This window comes from Hordeum vulgare, chromosome 1H, assembly GCF_904849725.1.
Source record: "Hordeum vulgare subsp. vulgare chromosome 1H, MorexV3_pseudomolecules_assembly, whole genome shotgun sequence".
NCBI classification, from domain to species: Eukaryota; Viridiplantae; Streptophyta; class Magnoliopsida; order Poales; family Poaceae; genus Hordeum; species Hordeum vulgare.
Window position 1 is genome coordinate 496,364,206 of NC_058518.1, and position 24,677 is coordinate 496,388,882.

General features: G+C 44.3%; 1 non-coding gene across 1 annotated transcript; it reads right to left on the bottom strand.

Moving 5' to 3' along the window:
* Positions 1-24,169: 24,169 nt before the first annotated feature.
* Positions 24,170-24,243, bottom strand: TRNAV-CAC. The gene has a single exon. It is a non-coding gene; the product is annotated as a tRNA-Val (tRNA).
* Positions 24,244-24,677: the final 434 nt, after the last annotated feature.

Sequence of the window (24,677 nt, forward strand, 5' to 3'; positions counted from 1 at the left end):
AGCCACCTGCTTCGGTCCGGTTTTATGTCGAGCTATAATGTTTGGACCAAGCACGGAGAAAGAGGGGTTATGATGGAAGATGACGATGAACAAGAAGAGAACGATGATGACAACTACCGATCTATGTTCCCTGAGTATGCTGATACCGCAATGGAAGACAATGAAGAAGAAGATCAGGATGAAGAACGGGAACCAGATGAGCCTGCTGATGATCTTGGCCGGGTCATTTCTGATGCACGGCGAGGTTGCGACACAGAAAAGGAGAGGTTGCAGTTCGAGCAGATGTTACAGGACCACAACAAATTGTTGTACCCAACTTGTGAAGATGGCCAGAAGAAGCTGGGTAGCACACTGGAATTGCTGAAATGGAAGGCACAGACCGGTGTGACTGACTCGTCATTCGAAAAGTTGCTGGTACCGATGAAGAAGATGCTTCCAAGAAAGAACGAATTGCCCGCCAGCACGTACGAAGCAAATAAGCTTGTGTGCCCTCTAGGATTAGACGTGCAGAAGATACATGCATGCCCTAATGACTGCATCCTCTACCGCGGTGAGAAGTACGAGAATATGGATAAATGCCCGGTATGCACTGCATTGCGGTATAAGATCAGAAAAGATGATTCTGGTGATATTGAGGGCGAGCCACCCAGGAAGAGGGTTCCTGCCAAGGTGATGTGGTATGCTCCTATAATACCACGGTTGAAACGTCTGTTCAGAAATAAAGATCATGCGAAGTTGTTGCGATGGCACATGGAAGATCGTATGAAAGACGATAAGTTGAGGCACACCGCTGATGGTCGGCAGTGGAGAAAAATCGAGAGAGAGTTCTCGAGATTTGCAGCTGACGCAAGGAACTTATGGTTAGGTCTGAGTACAAATGGCATGAATCCTTTTGGGGAGCAGAGTTGCAGTCACAACACCTGGCCCATTACTCTATGTATCTACAACCTTCCTCCTTAGTTGTGCATGAAGCGGAAGTTCATTATGATGCCAGTGCTTATCCAAGGACCAAAGCAACCCGACAACGATATTGATGTGTACCTAAGGCCATTAGTTGATGAACTTTTACAGCTGTGGGCCGAACCAGGTGTACGTGTGTGGGACGAGCACAAACAAGAGGAATTTGACCTTCGAGCGTTGTTTTTCGTAACCATCAATGATTGGCTTGCTCTTAGTAACATTTCAGGACAGTCAAACAAGGGATACAATGCATGCACGCACTGTTTGGATCAGACAGAAAGTATATATCTGGACAAATGTAGGAAGAATGTGTACCCGTACAATCGTCGTTTTCTTCCACCCAAGCATCCCTTAAAGAAAAAAGGCAAGCATTTCAATGGCAAGGCAGAACCCCGGGGGAAGCCTGTCATCCGTACTGGTGCTGAAGTATTTGATATGGTCAAAGATTTAGAAGTAATCTTTGGAAAGGGTCCTAGCAGCCAACCTGTTCCTTACGGTCCTGATAAGCGCGTACCCATGTGGAAGAAGAAATCTATATTTTGGGAGCTACCCTACTGGGAAGTCCATGAGGTCCGCTCGGCAATCGACGTGATGCGCCTGACGAAGAATCTCTGCGTGAATATTTTAGGCTTCCTGGGCTTGTATGGAAAGTCAAAAGATACACCGGAAGCACGGGAGGACCAGGAACGTCATAAAGGAAGAGATGGCATGCATCCAGGGCAGTTTCAAGGGCGTGCCAGCTACGCTCTTACTAAGAAGAGAAGGAAATCTTCTTTGAAGTCCTTTTCAGTATCAAGGTCCCGACTGGCTTCTCGTCGAATATAAAGGGAATCGTAAATATGAAAGACAAAAAATTCCAAAACCTAAAGTCTCATGACTGCCATGTGCTTATGACGCAATTGCTTCCGGTTGCATTGAGGGGAATTCTATCGGAAAATGTTCGCCTGGCAATTGTGAAGGTATGTGCATTCCTCAATGCAATTTCTCAGAAGGTAATCGATCGAGAAAGTCTATCAGGGTTACAGATTGATGTGGTCCAATGTCTGGTCAGCTTTGAGTTGTTGTTCCCGCCATCCTTCTTTAATATAATGACACACCTCCTAGTTCACCTAGTCGAAGAGATTAGAAGTCTCGGTCCTGTGTTTCTACACAATATGTTCCCCTTCAAGAGGTTCATGGGAGTCTTAAAGAAATATGTTCGTAACCGTGCTAGGCCAGAAGGAAGCATCTCCAAGGGCTATGGAACAGAGGAGGTCATTGAGTTTTGTGTGGACTTTCTTCCTGACCTTAAGCCGATTGGTGTTCCTGAATCTCGGTATGAGGGTAGGCTGACAGGAAAAGGCACACTAGAAAGGAAAGCAAAAGTATGTATGGACGGGCATTCTTTCTCTCAAACACACTACACAGTTCTACACAATTCCACCGTGGTGGCTCCGTATATCGTGAGACACAAGAATATTCTACGCTCCGAAAACCCGGGGAGGGCTGACTCTTGGATTAAAGGGGAACACGAGAAGACTTTCGGCAGTTGGTTGCAGACACATCTCATGAATGACGACACCGTTGGAGATCAGTTGTACTATTTGGCCAGGCCACCATCTTCGACTATATGTACTTTTCAAGGGTAAAAAGAATTTTAATAAACATAGTTTTTAATTGAAAATAACAAAATAGTTAATAGTTTGGATAGTCAAAATAATTACTTTTGAAAATAGAAAATAGTTTTGAATCATTTATTCAATTTCAAACACTTTTCATTATCATAGTTTTGTCAAATTCTCAAATATGCAAAAAGAATTTTAATAAACATAGTTTTTAATTGAAAATAACAAAATTGTTAATTTTGGAAATAGAAAAAAATTGAAACTATATGAGAATTTATAGAGAAACTTAAACCTAAATTCAAAGTGACCTCACTTTGAATTCAGGTTTAATTTTCTCCATAATTTTCAAATTCTCCCGTAAGCGTGCTTTAGAGAGGAGCTCGATGGAGATGCTGCGACGGGGCTTATAAACAAGTGTTAGTCCCCCTCGCTGGGCGAGGTGGGACTAAACTTATCGTGCAGCCAGCGGAGGGGCTTTAGTCCCGGGTGGAGCCACGACCCGGGACTAAAGCCCTCGCCTGCCGCCTGCCGAGGGCCTTTAGTCCCGGGTCGTGGCTCCACCTAGGACTAAAGGGTGTCTTTAGTCCCGGCTCGAGCTCCGACCCGGGACTAAAGATCCACCTATATAAGCGGGAGTTAGAAAATTTTCAACCCAAATCACATTTCGTTCTCTCCTTCTTCCTCGTTCTCTTGCCCGACACGGCACACCGACGAACTCGACGACGCCGTCAAGCTGCCCGCCGTCCTCCTCGCCGCCGCCTGCCGTCGTCCTCCTCGCCGCCGCCTGCCATCCTCCTCGTCGTCGTCGACGTCTCCGGCCGGTAAGCCCCCCGCCCCCTCCTCCCGAACACTCCGGCCGGTAGAAGAAAAGAAGAAAAAGGAGAAGAAAAGAAGAAAAAGGGAAGAAAGGAAGAAAAAGGAGAAGAAAGGAAGAAAAAGGAGAAGAAAGGAAGAAAAAGGAGAAGAAAAGAAGAAAAAGGAGAAGAAAAGAAGAAAAGGAGAAGAAAGGAAGAAAAAGGATAAGAAAGGAAGAAAAAGGGGAAGAAAGGAAGAAAAAGGAGAAGAAAAGAAGAAAAAGGAGAAGAAAAGAAGACAATATTTTTTTGTCATTTAATTCCTATTGTTATTAGGTTTGTGCTAGATTATTAGGGTTAGTAATATTTAAAATTAGGTTAGGGTTACAAGAATAAGAAAGATGAACAAAAATAAGAAAATAAGATTAGGAAAAAGGAAAATAAGAAGAGGAGGAGAAGAAAAGAAGAAAAAGGAGAATAAGAAGAGGAGGAGAGGAGAAGAAGAGGAAAAATAGAAGAAGAGGAGAAGTAGAAGAAGAGAAGTTGAAGAAGAAGCGGAGAAGAAAATAAGAAAGAAGAAGAAGAATAAGAAGAAGAAGAAGAAGAAGAAGACATTTCTACGTATATAGATGCTTAATTAGTGTTTCTTAGATTATTGCTTAATTTTGCTATTGTATATGCTTAAGTGTTAATAGTTTAATTTTTCTATTGTATATGCTTAAGTGTTAATAGTTTATTTTTAGCAAGAAAATTAATAGAACTAGTTTATTTTTTTAGTTCATTTTACGATGCCTATCCCGCATCCTCGTCGTCGACTCGGCGGGGGACATCTGCTTGATCAGAGGGAGCATGTCCGGGACTGGGCTCTGCCCGGCTGGTATTGGGAGGTGCTACCTTCCGAGGGGCGTAGGTTGGTGAGGAGCAAGCCCGTTGTTGACCCGATCCTTGTTTGATGGCGGTCGCGTGAGCCAGTGACGGTGCCGAGGCTTCCGGACACCGCGGAGGTGGTACGTCACCGTGTCAGCGAGGAGGATGAGCACGTCCGTCGCTACATGGTTGCGTTGGAGGGCAGGTTCGAGCATACCTGGCAGGTTCTTTAGGGATCTCACTGGAGCTATGATCCTGTGATGGTTCCTTCTCTTTGGGTGTCCACCGCCCGCGACGATACCCGTCGGGCGCTACGGTTCTAGCTGTATCAGTGATGCTATATGTATGATAGTATTCGAGGAGTATTAGTGATAATATTCGACGATGTACGGACAAAAAATATGATGTAGTTTTGCTTATAATTGAATGCATGCTAATTTGAATACTACTTTATTTTACGATTTGGTTTTGCTTATTGAATGCTTAAATTATAAAAGTACTCCTACTTTGAATACTATGCAGAAATCTAGGAGTCCGGGTGGAGCCACGACCCGGGACTAAAGTTGTTTTAGAACGGAGTTCCTGATAGAATAATTCTTTTTTTGTACAAAGTTCAACAAAGTCCTTTGACACTAGACAATGTGACATATAGAAGGGTAGATGAGATCAGGAAAAATAGGATCATTTTCTACACATCTAGAATGTCGCCATTTTGTTAAATCCTTAAAGGTTAAGATAATCCGTTAGACATATTTTAGAGTTTAGGTTCTAGCCAAGACCCGGGACTAAATGTCCTCTTATATAAAACGACACTTCGAAGTTTCCAACCCCTCTTATATAGTTTGTTAGTTTATTAGTTAATCAAATGTCCGTTTTTTGCAGAACTATGGATCCACATATCAGGAACCTCGAAGAAGAAGAACTTCTCGAAGATATAATCAAAGACGGCTCCGACGTTGAACCGGCTGAATCTCCGTTGTCATATCTAAACCCCTCCGGATATGGAATGGAGGTCGACCGACACGAAGATGAAGCCGATGGGGCAGGAGATAGGTCCAATGACAAAGAAGGTGATAGCTCCACTGATGGAGAAGCCGGTGGAGAAATAATAAAGTCCGGCGAGGTATACATATGAAGTTCGACAATCACTTGTAATATGTGAAACATATTGGAGATAGCTCTATATTGTATACATATACATTCATTTGACGAATGTTTCTCCCTCTTAGGCCTCCACATCGAGCAAAGCTACGAAACGAGGCCCGACTAGAAAGTTGGATGCACGGACGCATTACACCTTTGAGGTGATATTGCCTACGGGCGAACCCAAGCTTCCTAAGAATGCTGCTGACACATTCATGAAGCAATGCGGAGTTCTCGTTAGGGATCACGTCTCGATCAGCGTTCGGGAGTGGAACAAGCGCAAAGGGGCAGCCGATAGTGACTATGTCGCCGAAAGGTACAAAGATAATCTTTGGAATGATCTCATGTCACATTTCAACCTGCCAGAATGTGAGAATGAAGACGCCGCAAAAAAACTGAGGGCCAAAGTCAAGTAGTGGACTCTAAAGAAGATGGCCGAACTGTTCTGTAGCTGGAAGAAGAAGCTATGGAAAAACTATTTGAAGACAAAGAAAGTGCCAGTATTCGAGGGGTATCTAGCCAAGCAGGCGAATCACTGGAAGGCATTTCAAGAGTACAAGGAGTCAGAGGATGCCCAGGCATTATCAGAAAAGAACAAGAAAAATGCCGACAAGAAGAAATATCACCACAAGCTGGGGCCAGGGGGCTATGAGACTGCCATCCCAAAGTGGGATAAGAAAGAGCAAGATCTGCTAGCTAAAGGCATCATACCTGGACCACTCCGTGATGAGTGGGAATTGAGAGCAAGAAATTGGTTCCTTGCGCCTGGTGGTTCGTACGACGAAGAAACAGGGGACCTCATCTGCAGTGACGGTCTTAGGATACCCAGGGAGAACTGGAAAAAGATAGTGAAAGAAATTAAGGAGGGAAAAAGACAGTTCACTGCAGATAGAGAGAAAGATTTGCTCACACTGGTCCTCGGCAATGACGAACATGGAGGAGGAACGCGAGGCTTCGGTCCTTCTTACCCGTGGTGGCTTGGGTTTGCCAGACACCAAGACACTTACAGAAGTCGAGCGAGAGCAAAGAAGCGGCAGCAGGATGAGGAGAATGACAAGTTCAACCAGTTGCTTGCCAGGATTAATGAGCAACAGAAGCAGATTGATGATCTTAGAGGAGTAGCGCGCCAGGAAGATCCTGCACTCGATATTACCGGCGCCCCATCTAAGCGGAAAAGCAGCGTGGCTGAATCTGAGACCCCGCCCGACGATGCACGAAGAATGATAGAGGGCGGTCCCGGCTACCCCGTGGATGGAATCAAGGAGTCAACATCATGTGAATTCCATCAGAAATTCAAGAACATATCCATGAATGTGGCCGTCGGACAAGCTTTACCTTCTGGCCCTGATGCACGCTGGCATGGTCGTGAGATTCCAGCTGGCTTTGCTAAAGTCGGGGTGGATGAAATCATGGCGGGGTTTCATGATATGGAGCTCGACATAGCTCGACCCGAAGATGAGAGGACACTCGGAGAAGTACTGGGTGGAGTCATCCTATGGGACAAGAACTACATCAAGCTTCCAGGCTCGGCCCCAAGGACAACACCGCCTCCGAGTCATCGCAGGTCACCTACACCTCCATCACCTCTAAGCCCTCCACATGACGTCGGCCAGCACAACACGAGTCCATCTCGATCACCGCCGCCGGACTTGGGTCGTCCCTCTCCGCCGCCGCCCGCTCCGGATACTAAGCGGAAGCGTGCCAGCAAGAACGCTCCGCCGATGATTTCTAAGCGACGGAGCCCCCCAAAGCGCAAACTATCACCCCTCCCAAAGGTACCTCATGCTAATCTTCCTATCAGACCTTATGATCGTACCCCCGAGGAAAACGCCAGGATAGCAAAGGAACATCATGATGCGCAGAAGAAAAAGAAGGAACCCGAGCCCCGCCCGGAATACACCGAGAAGCAAATAGCATTTGCAAAATACTTCACGAACCTTCCATCACAGTATGACTTACGCCATAAGCCTGATGACTATACACGCACATTGCAGAAGGAAGTGAAAAAGAGCAGATCACGTGCAAGTGCAAGTGGGAGCAAATCAAGTTCAACTACAAGCAAAAAAAGATTAGACGTTCCTCAGCTTGGACAACATGCCAAACAGTCGATCCCACCCCTCAGGGTGTTACCCGAGAATGTCCCCCCTCTGGTGCAGGGGCAAGATTTGGAATTAGCAAAGAAGTGGGCGAATGAATGGGGTATCCCGGTTGAAGACATTCTGGCTTCCCAAGACGACAGGTTACCCAAGGCTGTGGTAGCCCCTAAGCCACAGTTTGTCATGGGAGCGCCTTTGGTCAGCAAAGATGATCTCCCAACAAATATGCGTTACTTGCATACATGGTACTTAAGTGAATCAAAGAATAGGAGAACGATAATCGTGGTGAGTGTCCCACGGGAGTACTACGGCCGCCCCGAAGAAAGCCATATCGACTTTGATGAACTCTTCCAGATGTACAATGCCGACGCCCTCGACAAATCGCTTATGAGTTGCTATTGTCTGTAAGTTTTTCAATTCGTTGTCTACATATAACTTGTTTAGTTATTTCAATTCATTGTCTATATATAACTTGTACTTTATTATGCAGAATGAAGATTCTGGATTGTAAAAATAGGAACATCCTAAATATTGGGTTTATTGACCCAGATAAAATACATATAGCGACGCTAACTGATAAACCCAAGGAGACGGAGGAAAACCTTCTAAGGTTTCTAACAGATCAAAATTTCTGTGACCACATACTGTTTCCATACAACTTCAGGTGAGGGTCTTTACTCTGTTGTGTCCATTCACTTATAAGTGTAATTGATAAGTTACTGACACACACACACATATATATGTATATATATACATGTGCAGCTTCCACTGGATTCTGTTGGACATTCAAATTGATAAGGGAAGAGTTGATGCCTTCAACCCATTATCGAGACCCTTGGAACAGTTCCAAAGCCTGCAGGACATGCTCCAAGGGTAATTTCAATCATTCTTGCGCTCTATCGTTCTCTTTCGATGATTTTCTGATATATCAATTAATGAAAAACTTAGCAAATCATTATCCTTGTCGGGCAGGGTTTGGAAGCGGTTCAAGTGCGTGACTCCCGGTATCGAGCCTGAGAAGCTGACCTTTAGAGCGGCTCAGGTAAGTAGTAGTATGATATACTTCTATTTTCAATACATTTATGATGCTAGATTATTATTTTGATTATATATATTCTATTCTCGTAAAGTGCGATCAGCAGCCACGGGGGACGCATCTATGCGGATACTATGTTTGCGAGACCATTCGCACATTTACCTCTAAGCACAAGGATCACAGATACGACGTAAGCAATGAACATTCACACGTCTATTTTTACCCGTCATTCTTTGTTATCATGATTGATATTCATATTCATCTCCTCTTCTTATATAGTACATGGCCATGAGGGAGAAGTCCCTACCAGAGCAACGCGCGATTGCTGTTGCAGAGGAGCTTGCGACCTTTCTGAGGACGGAAGCTATAGATGACAAAGAACGATTTAGTGTAGCTAGGGGCCATTACTGATGTTGGTCCATGTAATCGAATAGACACGCTCTAGTCCCGATAATTCAGATCTCCATATAATTGTATATATATGCTCGCTTGTAAGATAAGTTAATCTTATATATATATATATATATATATATATATATATATATATATATATATATATATATATATATATATATATATATATGCATAATTATTTCTATTTAGAATTATATGAAAACTAATTCCCGAACACCAAACGAGGCATCACGTTAATCTCCCGAACACCTAAACCCTAAAAACCTAAAACCCAAAAATAAACAAAATCTAAAACTCTTTAGTCCCAGTCCGTGTAAAGACCCGGGACTAAAGGGCCTGCCCCTGAGGGCGCTCCGAGGCGCCCACGTGGGATGGTTCTACCCCAAACTCACATACATACACTCCTACACCTACACAAACAAGCTTGCACATAAGTGCTCATCAAGGCAAATCATGCCTTGACATGTGGGTGTCTCACACACCATGCACATACACACACACACACACCACATGATCACCTACAACTACACACAAAGTATGTGGGGGGGGGGGGAACCCACACACACACACACTCACACACTTGCACAAACTAGTGCATGAGCTCAACACCAAGCACATGAGTAACACAAACACATATACATCACTACCCTAGTGCAAAACACACATACTAATACACACACATATATGGTAGCTTGCTCACACATTCACTAGCACACAAATACCTACACATGCATTTCTACCATGCTAGCAAATTAATTAGATACACCCTACTGGTTGTGAGGTAAAAAAACCCACACAAGGTGACCAAGCAAGCTGCAGCAACAATCTAGCAAGCAAAAGAAAAATAGCAAAAGGAAATAGGCAAAAAAAACAAAAGGGTTTGGGGGGCATCAAACCCAAGACCCCCTGGTTCACCACCAGCAACTAACACCACTACACTACACCATCTGGCTCGACAGAAGAGAGTACTAATACAGGATAAGCCATCCCTGAAGCTACTGTGCCGAAATAACACACCAAAAAGGGTGGCGCCACGGGGTTTCGAACCCACGACCACCTGAAGCAACAAAACACCCCTACCACTACGTTGCTGCTATGGATATTAACAGAGAAGAGGAGGAAAATCTATTGAGCAACCCCTCTGGTCCTTCCTCTGCCCGACGGTGTCCGGAACAGGGGAGGCACAACCGGCGATCTACATCAAATTGGCCTACGGCTCGTCGATGGAAGGGAAAAGGGGCTCCCACGGTTCCATTCCACTAGCTAACTCTCCTCGAGGAGGCCTACATCTACTGCTCGACGACACGCGGCGACGCCGGCGACAGAGACATGCTCGGCGGCGATGCTACGGTTCCTACGCTGGATCTGCCGACAGGGAAGGGGGAGGAAGACACTAGCTCACCCACTGGACGAGGACGTCGTGGCTGTGGGAGTGGAAGAAGAGGAAGGAGTGGAAGGAGCCACGGCGGAGGGTTCGTCGGAGAGGAAGAAGCCGCCGTCGATGTAGGGGAAGCAGACTCGATCTGCTCCTCCTAGCTGTGGGAACGGGTCCCCTTGAGGTCCCCCGTGCTCGCGGAAGTCTCGGAGAGGGCGGAGAAGCACGGCTACTACGACGAGGAGCTCCTCACGTCACGGCCATGGCAGAGGAGGCGCTCACTTACCTGCTGCCGACGAGGGAGAGGGAGGAGGAGATGGAGAAAGGAGTGGCGGCGGCTAGGGAGGAACCCTAGGCCTTGCACGGACGCCAATGGCTCTTTATAGGAGGAGGAGGAGGCGAGGGATGCGCGGCCTCGACGTCCGTGAGACGTCGTCGCTCTCTGGCGCGCTGTCTCTGAAGGAGACTGACGGAAAGGCGACGCCGTCTACAGGGAAAGGCTGGCGCGCGATAGGGAGGTTGGGCCATACAGGGGGAGAAGGCCCACCTGGAGGCGCGAGATAAGAAAAGAAAACCCACTGGGGTTTTCTATTTACAAAACAAACAGAGGCAAAACAAATGCACAGACAACACTGTAGAAGCTAAAAATAAAACAAAAATGCCCCTGGTCATAAGGAATTATGACCTATTAAAATAAAATATAAAAGGAATTTTTGGAGCATATAAATATTTACAAAACAGAATTAATTGATCTGTTTTATGAATATTTGCACCACTAAAACAAAGTTTCAAAACACTAAAACCGTAACATCACATTCACCACAATTCATACTAAAACATGAGCATTTTTGAAATAGGGATGGAGCAAGTGAAACTTGAGCTTGAGATACATAGAGGGGAAGAAGTTTTGAAACCTAGCATAGTTGCATCCTACTTACAATTGCACCACTCCACAACACTTCACATAGAACCACATATCATCACATGTCATCACATGGTCACATTAGCAACAACACAAGAGACATGGAATGATAAGGATGCATGCATGCAAAGGGAAACATGACAAGGTAAGCATCACATGAAATAGCACATGCATTGAACTCCCATGGCAATGACAAGATGGACCCACATACAGAAAGTTCCGAATAAGGCAAGTTACACTCTGGGCCATTACAACATGGTCCTCTCAATTTTGCTTCTGGATTAGCATGAACCTGGACGTAGTTTTTTACTTTTATTGCTCTTCGTACTGCTTTGACAACTGATGTGTAGACATGAAGTTTTTCCCGCCAAAAAAAGAAAAATAAAACCCAGGATAGGTAAAAAAATGCCTCATGCTGATTTTATTTTAGGGATTAATAAGAGTTCAAGGGTCAATTCCAGGAGCCATATGAGTTTGGCTTTATTTTAGACTGTCCTCGATACCGATTTATGATAGTCCCTCCATTACAGTTTAAAAGGCGTGCTTGAAAATTTTCATGAATCTAGGTAGTTAACTTGATTGACCGTGAGATGGGCTGAAAAATAATATTCACACTACACATGCGTATAAAATTAGTACAATGAAATACTTATTAGTTGGTAGGAGTAAATGCAATGCATTCTAAACCTTGTCTTTTATGAAAATGCACGTAAATTTAACCGTGCCTTCTAAACTGTGACGGAGGAAGTACCCCACGGTGAGGGCGTAAATTAAATAGTTTAGACACACTATTAAGCATGGCAGTCCAACTATTCGGACCAATGGACCGACCGACGAGGAATCGAGAAGCAGACATGAGGACCAAGTCATCTCCCTTCCCGTGCCCCCCGCCCGTGTCGTCCAACTCAACCGAAGCTCATTCCTTCCTTTCCGCTGGTCCAATTCGGCAGCCGACTCCCCTCCCCGAAGATTCCTCCCACCTACACTATTTCCAAATTTATTTAAGTGCAAATTTTGCTAGTGAGAGGTAGGGGCGAATAGCTCCCATGAGACGTCATTGAGTTGAATTATGTCTCATGCGACGTCGTTGGTTGTAATAGCTCTCATGCGACATCTCCCAGCGCAGAAATAGCTCAAGCAAGACAACCCGTTTACGGGGCTAGCTGGCTCTTAGTTAGGCTCTGAGATTTGGTTAGAACACTGAGGTTATGTGCTCTGACTGGTGGGGTCCACCCAGGGCCACGTCGTCAAGAGTCAACCGTCCATTATTCGATCGGTGACTGTGTGACCGTGCTGGACTGGGCGAGCGGCGCCGCTTTGAGCATCTTCTCCGGCAGAGGCAGCAATTTCTTCTCCGCGGTGGTGGAGCGCCTTTCTCGGCAGCGGCAGAGCTATTGTGAGTGAGTATTTTCGAACCCTAGTCCCATTTCCCAGAATTTTGGATAGATCTGTGGCCTCATGCTCTGTTTCTCCCGTTTCTTGGCGATTTAGAATCTCGATTGGTTAGGAGCGCGGGGGCTGAATGAGATGGAGCGAGGAGTCAGTGATTCAAATAGGTAATGCCGCCTTCTTTTCTCTTTTACCTGTTATCGAACTCGATTTGGTAGTGACTGCAGCTTACACTGCCGCTGCCCGCCATTGACAAAACAGGGGAGGTTCCGGTTCTGACACCACATTCGCAATTATAGTGGAATTTTTTCCCTGTAAAGCCAAGCTCAGTGATGGCAGTGTCCAAGACATTTATAGAGATACCACCGTGAGGTTGGATGTCGAACTTGCAGATGTTGATCCCCAGGAATTGGAGAGCATGAAGGAGAAGGCCGTGGGCAATTTGGTGGAGAGAATTGGGGAGAGTATTGTTTGGGGTCCAGAACAAGAGGTATCTGTGCAATGTTTCGACAACTATTATGGTGAATATGTTAGAATTGAAGATGGTGAATCCACGATTGCTGAAATGGACCAGCAAGAAGGGTGGGCAGGCAAATAAGTAACATTTTATGCAGAGCTAATTGATTTGCAAACTCATTCTAGAGTTGGTTATGTGCCATCAAAGATGGCTGCACAGCTGGAAGATGATGAGTGCGTTTCACAAAAGAACATGTTGGCATTGTTGACTGAATCGACTGTAGTAGCTGACGATACATGGATTGATGGAGATGGAGAGGAGGGAACCATGGTGCTAGGAAGATTGTTGTTGACCGAAATGTAGTAGAGTTGAATGAAAAAACAGATTTGGTCATTACAGCAATATATGACATTGATATGGCCGAAATGTTTGGCATTCAAGTTGATGACAAAGATAAGGAGAAGGATGACAGTTCTTTGCCTGCTGATGGTAACACATGCCCTAGAAATGCAAATGAGGATGAAGAAGAGCTGATGAGAAAGGCTGCAAATGATGTGGATGATACAAATGATAATGAGCTGGTTTATTTGTATGACAAACATAACCCAGTTATTGAGGTGGGAAAGTTGTGGCCAAGCATGGTTGAGTTTACGATGTCTTTCAGGACCTTTGCAGTGAAAAAGAGTTTGATGCCAAGACTATGTGGACTGATCGAAAGAAATTTTATGCTTGGTGGAAAGGTTATGATGGTGGTGGCAATGCTTGCAAATGGTACATATCTGCCAGACTACAACCTGATGGAAGTACTGTAAGGGTAAATTAAATACCACACCAGCATACATGTATGACCACTTCACAGAGAGTTTCAAAGATGACATCACAGCTTTGGATTACAGAGAAGATTACTCCTATTTTAGCCAAGACTCCAAACACTACTGCAAAGAGGGTTAAAGTTGACTTGGAGAAGTTGTACCCCATCCAACTGCAATATACCACAGTGTGGAAATCAAAACAAAGGGCCATGAAATCATTGTATGGTGACTGGGCAAATACATTTAGGATGTTGTATAGTTTTAAAGCAGAGGTGGAGAAGAGGTCACCTGGAAGTGTGGTGGAGATAGATACAGAGGTAACAGAGGATGGCAAGGTTTTTTTCAGCAAGTTTTTTATGTGTTTGAAGCCTTGCGTAGATGGATTCAAAGCAGGTTGTCGTCCATATTTGAGCATAGACTCATCTTTTTGACTGGAAAGTGGAATGGTCAGTTGGCTGCATGCAATGCTCTAGATGGACACAACTGGATGTTCCCAGTTGCAATAGGAATGTTTCAATCAGAGATAGAGGCATCATGGATATGGTTCATAATGCAACTTAAAGATGCATAGGGCCAGTTTGTCCTTTGGCCATCCACACAGATGCATGTAAAGGGTTGGAAAATGCAGTAAAAAAGGTTTTCCCCCATGCTGAGCAGAGGGAGTGCTTTGGACATATGTGGATGAATCTGATAAAAAAAATTAAGAGGAGATGAATTTGGGCGCATGTGGCCAGCAGCAAGATCGTACACCAGACACACACATTCCTATCACCTTGGTAAGATATTGGCATCATCTAGTGATAATGAATTTGCTTCATGGTTGAACAACCAACATTCTCTGTTGTTGTACGAATCAGGTTTTAATACTGCCATAAAATGTGATCATATCAATAACAACTTGGCAGAAAGTTTTAACAACAAAGTGAAAGATTTGAAAGACTTGCCTGTGCATGACATGGTGAACCAAATAAGGATCATGATCATGCATTTGTGGGAGTTGAGAGGAAAAATTGCTAATATTTTGGAAGGGGACAAGCTTCCAGCAGTGGTACAACAGGTGGTCAACAGGAGTAGAAATCTTTCACATCTATCTGTTGAGAAATCTTCCTTGTGGGGTGCTGAAGTTAGAGATACAAAGAGTGGCAAGAGGCATGTGGTAAATACTGAGTTGCATGAGTGCACTTGCCAAAGGGTGGCAACACACTGGAAAACCATGTGAGCATGCAATACTTTTTTTGGCATCTAAACCCAGGTTAAATATGCACCCATATTTGCATGAGTATTATTCAGTATAAAAATTCAAAGTTGCATATGCAAGTCCAATTCCTGCACTGACTGACCAATCTCAGTGGCCTGAGGTGGAAATAGAATTTACCTTGTGTCCCCGTGTCACTAGAAGAAAGGCTGGGAGGCCAAAATAGAGCAGATTCAAAGCTTGGTTTGAGAAAGGTGGTTGTAGTATGAAGGGGAAAAAGGAAAAGGAAAAGAATGAAAAGCCAAAAAGGGCTCAAAAAGGTAACAAAAATAGGTGCAAGTTGTGTCAGGTACTTGGGCACAGAATTGGTTCATCCAAATGCATCTACACTCCTCAGAGGCCAAAGTATGTTTATGTTACTGTTTTTGCAAGTTTTTGATTTTGCTACTTGTTCTAGTATCTAACCAAGTGAAATGCTTTATTTTTTAGGAGGAAGCGTACAGAAAAACCCCACCTCTTGTTGTTGAACAATACTAGCCAGTGAAAAAAGCAAGACTCAATGACTTTAGAAGGAAGAGAACTAAGCAGATAATGTTTGGTGACAAAGATATGGAGCAAACTAAAACTGTTACTGCTGAACATGAGCCAACTGTTTATGTTATTACTGAATCTATTTTGCATGCGCTAGCGCAATCTGATACTGTGTGTGCTGAACATGAGCTAACTGTTTCTATTACTACTTAATCTGTTTTTGCATGCGCTAGGGCAATCTGAAACTGTTGTAGATGAAGCAACTATTGAGCTGCCATGCGATTCTGCTTTGAAAGTTGTGTTGCCATGTTTGGAGGTTGTGCTGTCAAGTGTTGAGTTGTAAACTGAAGAAGTTGAACAATGTGTGCCATCTACTCAATCTGCAAAAGTGCAAACTAAAGAAGTGGGACATGGTCAGGTGCAAAAGTTGAGGCGGCCTAGTGGAGTTATTGGCAAGAATACCAAGAGCATTAGCATCAACAAACTGTGTGCCGTGGAACCAAACACTGGAAAAAAGGAGAAGAAATCGAGTGGTAGAAAGAAGCAAAACAAATAGAGTCGAAATCATTCAAATGTGATGTGATTTGATGTGAAAACTTAAGTTTGTTGTCATTTAATGTGAAAACTTATGTTCATTGATGTAAAACTTATGTGCTATGATGTTGATTAATTTGACTTGAAAATAAAATTGAAATTTGAACCGACATTCATATTTGAACCTTTCTCCAATATTTTTGGAGTTCATTTGTTTGTTCTGTGATGTTGCATTGTTTTTTATACTACTATGCACTTTAGTTCATAAATCCAACCCTTTTTGCGAAGTCCAACTCATAGTCAGTGAAAATGTTGTCCAAACAAGCTCCAAAGTAAGGGAAAACGACCCCATTTCTAAGCAAGTTGTTTTTCGACCTTCTCAAAATCACCCAAAAAGATTTTCTTAGCTTATATTATACTATATAGGATCAATACGAAGTCACATATTTTTTTGAATAAGTATTCATATTATTAATTTATTTTTGAAAAAACACCCTTAATACAAAGTCAGCAACAAAATAAGTTTAAAAATTTAAAATGCTAAAATAACTTCAGATCCTGCTTAGTCACTCCAAAATGAAGCTAAGGTGAGGTTTTCTGATTTTTTGAATTTTCAAAACCTCAAACCTTCTTCTCACTTTTTTGAACTCTATGCAACCTCAGTCGAGATAGTCCAATTTGTGAAGATTTTTCATGCAAAGATCATTACATCAAGTTTATCGTTTTATATCATAACTATGTAACATAACAAGACTATATGCGCTGGTTTTTCATTTTTTAGATTTTTTTAAATTAGTTACACACATTTGAATGTTTGGTCAAACCTTTCAAAACCCCGTTGACTGCCTCCAAAACCCATCTAACCCTAACACCTTCTCAAAATCACCCAAACAGATTTTCTTAGCTTATATTATATCTACATAGAATCAATATGAAGTCTCACCTTTTTTTGAATAAGTATTCATATTATTAATTTATTTTTGAAAAAACACCCTTTAATACAAAGTCAGCAACAAAACAAGTTTAAAAATTTAAAATGCTAAAATAACTTCAGATCCTCCTTAGTCACTCCAAAGTGAAGCTAAGGTGAGGTTTTATGATTTTTTGAATTTTCAAAACCTGAAACCCTCTTCTCACTCTTTTGAACTCTATGCAACCTCAGTCGAGATAGTCCAATTTGTGAAGGTTTTTTCATGCAAAGATCATTACATCAAGTTTATCATTTTATATCATAACTATGTAACATAACAAGACTATATGCGCTGGTTTTTCATTTTTAGATTTTTTTGAATTAGTTACACACATTTGAATGTTCGGTCAAACCTTTCAAAACCCCATTGACTGCCTCAAAAACCCATCTAACCCTAACGCCAAACGTCCACCGACGTTCTAACCCTAACGCCAAACTACGGCCGTCGGATAGGCCTTCTAGAAAGATTCCGCGGGTGTGGGGGGGAGCATCTTAGTGACCGGGGGGCCGAGCGGATAACGTTGAGCGGGGGAGCATCTTATTGACCGTTGGGCCGAGCGGATCGGGCCCGGCAGAGCCTGGCGTGCATGCGCACAGCCACGTCGCAGCGAGATGGACCACCATGCATGCCATGCAACGGCGTCGCAGCGTAGCTATTCTGCCAAGTGAACACATCGTAGCCGCCATGCATGCAATGACGCATTAAAACAGTGGCAGGGGCACAGCGTACGTCGCATCTAAGCTATTTTTAACAATTACATGCACGAACCTTAGACACGGGACGGACGCGTCGGTGGTGCAGCTCCTTTTTCAGTGACACAATTCCTCACAACGATCAAAAACGAAGCATCTCGCCTATGCCGCCCGTGCCTCTTTGGATGCTCTGCCATTTTTTTGCACGCCCATTAATTATGCAACCATGCGGAGGAGATAAAATGATTAATCGTGTACATTGACTACGGCTGCAACGCGGCTATAAAAGGGCACCATTTCCTAATCCCTCTCACACTCATCTCTCAAGCCTCCTCCTCTTCTTCTTTCCGAGTGAAATCCACCACTCCAGCCACCATGCAGTTCAACGGCCCTACCTACCGTCGCACACGCACCGTGCCGGGGATGCAGTTCCCGTCCGGAGTCGTCGTCGAGGATAGCCTGAGGGTGTGGGCCATCTCAAGGTGGAGGGGCCCTAGAGATTTGGCTCGCTTCTTCCTCCAAGCTGGCTACCGCCACCTCCCTCCGGGCACTCCGCCCATGTTCCACCTCCACGAGCAGGTCGATGGCGGCCACAACAACTTCGTCATCGGCCTCTACGTCACCTTCACCAACCAATACGACGTTTACCACCTCCTCGGTTAGGTGTTTTGGTGTGGATGCGAGTTCATCGCGTTCAACACCTACAACATCTTCACCAACTTCCACCACATCTTCCACGAGCCCAACGACATGCACACCCTCCCCTACCAGATGCCGCCCCAGGAGAACGGCGAGTGAGGGGTGTCGGCGAAGGAGGGGCCAAGGAGTCTTCTGCTTGCCGAGGAGTCTTTTAATATTTTTATCTAGTAGTTGGGGCGTGTGTGCCCGTATTTTTATATTTTTATCTAGTATTTCTATATGTTGTATGCTACTAGGGTACCCGATGCCCCTTTATAGTAATATTTCTATCTATTTTTATGCATTATATGTTTTATGTTTTATGCATTATGCATTATATTAGGGGCTATTTGGATTGTGACTATCTTTGACATATCTTACCACATTATTTTTGCCACACTTGCCTTACTTGAGTTGCTCAAATTGTTAGCCACACATTGGCTTGCCTAAGGGAATCTTGCCACACTTTTTGTGTCTATGACATGTGGGGTTTAGTACTCATTAAAAAATGCTTGCCTTAGGTGTGGCTAGAACCAAACACCCACCTAACTTGGTCAAACTTGCTTAAGGTAAGTTGTGGCAAGGTATGGCAACATGTTTCAATTTTTTTATGCAACGTAATATGTCTTTTCAATGAGGCAATGTCTCTACATGAGGCTAACGTGCATGGTGTAGTGCACATGTGATGTGATCCACAAGGAGTTAGCATGTATCTCGCTAGGGTGGATGGTATAGTCCACCGTATGGTGTATTCCGTAGTCAGTCTCAAGGATAAACGGAGCCTCACTCCACTCCAGAGTGAGCGCAATGCCCTCCAAAGAAGCAACAAGTGCAGTCTCTAGTGCGTTATTGCATGTATACAAGAATCTCCATGACTCCTCCCTCAGGCTTCGGTACTAACCAACACACCAGGATTCAAAGATGCAAAAATAAAAAGGAAGACTAATATCTAAAAAGTTCGTGTAGGTGGAAGAACATTTTTCCCGACAGAAATGACACAAAACTGCTCGGAACAAGATACCATAACACAAACTTTGAAAACACCATAGCACAAACTTTGAAAACACCATAACAACCTACTCCCCAAATGCGTTTTTCGAGGCTAACTTTGACCACATGTTATAGAGCAAATAAGGGCTTTGCTACACCTACGTACATGACCTACGTAAACCTATGTGAAGGCTGAGTTTGACGAAATATATATCAAATGATATCAACATCTATAGTACTAAACCTATATGCTATCAAAATTAATATCATTATGCATCTACTAATATTGTTTTCATATAATAAATGTTTATATTTTGTTCTATAAATTTAGTCAAAATTTATGACCGGATGAAACAAGCGGCAGTATATGGGTCTGGATATGTTCTATTCGGCCCTGTGCACTTTTTTTGCACTAGCTACACCTTTTTTATCAATGGGCCTGGATTTGTTCTATTCGGCCCTGCCTACCTTCTATATGGGCCTGGCCTTTTCGGGCAACTGTCGACGAACCCTTTTTCCCCTTTTCTCCCTCTACCACCGAAACTGAAACTGACTACGAACTGCAGAACTGTAAAAACGGGGCCGAAACAGAGTGGAGAAGATGAGAAGACATGCCGAATTCTTACAGCACAACAATTTTATTCAAACATCCATATCATTACGATTACAGATGATGCTTAATCTATTCACTAACGACTAATTATAATCAAATAAAAAAATGCGAGAGCAATTACACAATCATAAAAAATTCCGACCATCAAATTGCCCTGCTTCTTCAATTCGATTAGTTTCTTCATCTCCTTGTTGAGCTTTTTCAGCTCTACCATCCCTGTTGCATCCCCCACAGTAGCACCAATGGAATTGCCAGATCCAGACGGGCCCGATCCAAACTTCTCCGCCTCCAACGGTAAATCGAGCTCCCGTGATGCACCCTCCAGTTGAATTCGCTCTATGTACTCATCTAGCCACTCAAAATGGGCGCATTGCTTCAATTTCTGAAATCGGAAAGATGAACCCTAAATCCCAAATCCGATGAAAAATATGAAATTGGGAGACAAAAACCAAAATTGGCATATTGAGAAGTAAAATCTCACCTTTCCCTACTCTTGTTTGCTCTCGCATTTCACGAATTCCCGCCCAAGGTTGCCATTCTTGTCGGTCGTTGTGACTAGCCGCTTCAGGGGTGCGGTACGTCGGCATGCAGGGCACCTTGTCATGGACACTGCGCCATAGCGCAGCTAAAAGGACCTCGATGATGCCTAGAGGGGGGGGTGAATAGGCTATTTAAAAACTTCTTCGGATTTGGCTTGAACCTAATGCGGAAATAAACTAAGAGGGTACTTGTCAAGCACAAATCCTAAATGCACTAGGCACTGCAACGTGTATTAACAACACGATCTACCAAGATGGACACAATGCAGTTACTAACAAGCACAAGTAAGTTACACAAACTTACTTGAGCTAAATCACACGACAAGTAGGTGAACAACACAAGATACTAGATCACACTATATCACACGATATATCAAGGGCTGCAAGTATGTACATGTGGATATAGAGGGTATGCTCGAATAATTAATCTTGTACAAGAAATAACCAACACAATATAATGAGCACAAACAATATGCAATGTATGTATGCTCAAGTAACACAAGTAAACCACAAGTAAGGAGTTAGGGTTAAGGATAACCAAGGTCACTGAGACGAAGATGTATCCCGATGTTCACTTCCTTGGAGGGAACCTAGTCACTGTTAGAGAGGTGGATGTTACCACGAAGGCACACCAACGCCACGAAGGCTCACCCTATTCTCCCTTTGAGATAACACCACGAAGGCGTTTCTCAACCAGTAGTGGTAAGCCTTTGAGGTGGCTTCCAAACCCTCACAAACTTTTCCGGGGGGTAATCACACGGATTGATTCCTCTCCGAAGAACTCCTACCGCCTAGGAGTCTCCAACCTCCAAGAGTAACAAGATCACGGGGAATGCTCAAAACTTGCTCAAATCTCAAATAGCTTGGGGTGAGAGGAGGAGAGGGAGACGATCTATCTTTTGATTGGAACAACTCTCAAAGGGGCTCACAAATGCTCTTGGGATCTAAGATTTGGTGTGAGCAAATGTGTGTGAGGTAGAAGTGTGTTCTTATGAGGATAAGGCTGTGTTGGGCAACCCTCTCACGAAGTGGGAGGGGGATATTTATAGTGGGGAGTGAAATACAGCCGTTGGGTACACTTTAAGTCACACAGGGTCCGGACGTCCGACAGTTGCCGGAAGTCCGGGCGTCCACGAGGGGTCGGACGTCCGACAAGGGTCGGTCGTCCGAGGCCTGTCGATACGACTGAAACTATTTTGAATTAAACAGCCACCGGACGTCCGAGAGGACCGGAAATCCGAGTTATACAACTCAACTTCTACTGGTGGTAGGTTCCGGATTTCAGACGGGGGTCGGACGTCCTGTCCTCGGACGTCCGGAGGGAGCCGGAAATCCGAGTTATAGAGCTCATGTTCTTCTGGTGCAGGGCTCCGGATTTCCGAAGCTGGTCGGTCGTCCGACCCTTGACGGGCCCTCGGACGTCCGGAGAGAGCCGGAATTCCGAGTTATATGGCTCCGGTTTCTCTGGTGCATAGTTCCGGAATTCCGAAGCTTCTCGGATATCTGGGCCTCGGACGTCCGGAGGGAGCCGGAAGTCGGAGTTATATGGCTCTGATTTCTCTGGTATAGGATTCCGGATTTCCGAGGTAGTCGGTCGTCCAGCCCTCGGACGTCCGGAGGAAGCCGGATGTCCGAGGCACTGGTTCTGTTTTCAGATAACAGCAAAGCAGTGGAGATGTGGTCTAAGCAGAAAGTGAAGATGTAGTTTGAGAAAGTTCATCGCAAAACCTTTGATCCCCTCTTAATAGTGCGGGATCCCTAAGGACTCAAGAATCATAAAAGAGTACTGATGATGTTGTTCTTTCTTGGCTCAAGTTGAAAGCAAGACATGATGAAGTCTTCAAGTAGCTTTCGCATACACAATGCGGAAAGCCTAGCTTATGTATTCATCTTCATTTGTCCACCATGTGAACATCCACAAGAATCAAGCGTGTAGTGCTTAGGAATGCTTATCTTGATTTTGTCCTTGTTAGCACATGAGGTTGTCCTTATCAACACATGATCATTGACAATAGTTTCAATGATATATTCGTGCTGATCCACTTGAACTTGCACACCACAATCTTGATGACGATCACCACTTGACGTCATCCTTCATGGGTTGTATGAGATCTTCCTTTTGACGCAAGCCCAATGGAAGCACACCTAACCCCCACATAGGAGTCTCACAAAGACCATGAGTTAGTACACAAACACGTAATGGACAATGCTTACCATACCATGGGATCACTTGATCCCTCTCGGTACATCTTATACGCTTTGTGTGTTGATCATCTTGATTTACTCTTTGTCTGAGATCTTGATCAACCTAGTGTTTCTATGATCATTCTTTGGATAATACCTTGAATAACATCTTGGTCATCATATAAACTCCTTGAACCCAACAGATGGACTTCAAGAAGTGCCTATGGACAAATCCTATAAATATAACTTAAGGCAAGCATTAGTCCATAGGAATTGTCATCAATTACCAAAACCACATATGGAGATATATGCTCTAACAGCAGCCATGAGCGGCGGGAGGCTGAAGCGGAGCTCGACATTGCTAGGTTGCGGCCCGGAACGGCGTTGCTGCGCGTCGTCGCCGGAGAAGAAGAACAACAATGGTGCCTGTCGGGGAGCGGGGCGACGATGGGAAGGTCGCGGTAGGGCTCGGGTGCTGCACGGCTCGGTGTCCTCTCTTCTACCAATGCTGAGCTGGATAAGTTAGTGGGTCCCACACTATGGGTCCCGCTTTGTTACGTAGGGGCTCACCTGATTCGAGTTTTAAACATGTGTCTTTGGATTAGGCACCAGTGTCGCACGACAGCTATTTCTGTGCTGGGAGATGTCACATGAGAGCCATTACAACCAACAACGTTGCATGAGAGATAATACCACTCAACGACGTCGCATGTGAGCTATTCACCCAAGAGGTAGTGGGGACTTTTTTTCCTCCCCGGAAAGAACATAGACTGCCAGCAAAGGGTGGGTTAGTCTTAAACGTTCATGTCCACATGCAAACCAACATGTGGTTGGATGGTTAGAGGGACAGTGGTATCCCCAGCCCACCAGGGTTCAAATCCTGGTGCTTGCATTATTCCTGGATTTATTTTAGTATTTCCGGCGATACACTTTCAGTGGGAGGAGACGTTCCCGTTGACGACGAGGCGCCTACGATGACTTCGTAAATCTCAAGATGATATGCCGGCTTAATCTCTCGGAGGTGCTCATAGGGATAGGGTGTGCGTGTGTGCGTTTATATAGATGAGTGTATGCGCATGTATATAAACGTTTGCGTCTGTACTATGCCGGCGATACACTTTCAGTGGGAGGAGACGTTCCCGTCGACGACGAGGCGCCTACGATGACTTCGTAAATCTCAAGATGATATGCCGGCTTAATCTCTCGGAGGTGCTCATAGGGATAGGGTGTGCGTGTGTGCGTTTATATAGATGAGTGTATGCGCGTGTATATAAACGTTTGCGTCTGTACTATGTTAAAAAATAGTTCATGTCCACATTATGCTCTCATGGGCAAGTTGGTCATCACGTCAAAAAAAAACCTAAAAAAATATATGTCTAAGCCCAGGTTCGAACTGGGGACCTTTAGTGTGTGAGACTAACGTGATAACCAACTACACCACCCAGACATGTTGATGTTGGCTCTGGAACTAGCTATATATCAGTTAGGTGCTACAATATGTTTTAGACAGTCTTCACATTATCTGTTTCTTTGTAAAAGCGCCGCCAGGCTACCAAGGTACCTATTCATCTTTTCATTACCTTATTAATTGCCTTTTTTGTGGGTAAATTTTAATTTCCTTTGGTGCAGTTCCCTCCAAGGAATACATATTTTCGCAAGGGTGCCGCAGGGGGATCTTAGTGATTTCAGTGTCACTGAGATCGGCTGGCCTCACGAATGAAACGAGCTAAAATACGAGCCGCTACATCCGACATACGATAAGCATGACTAAAGCCACCAAAAGATAAAAACTTTATGCCATGGCCTTGATGTCGGCAATCATCATAAGAGTGGAGAATGATCAACCGCAAGGCCGAAGAGTAAACTCTCCGAACATTGGGC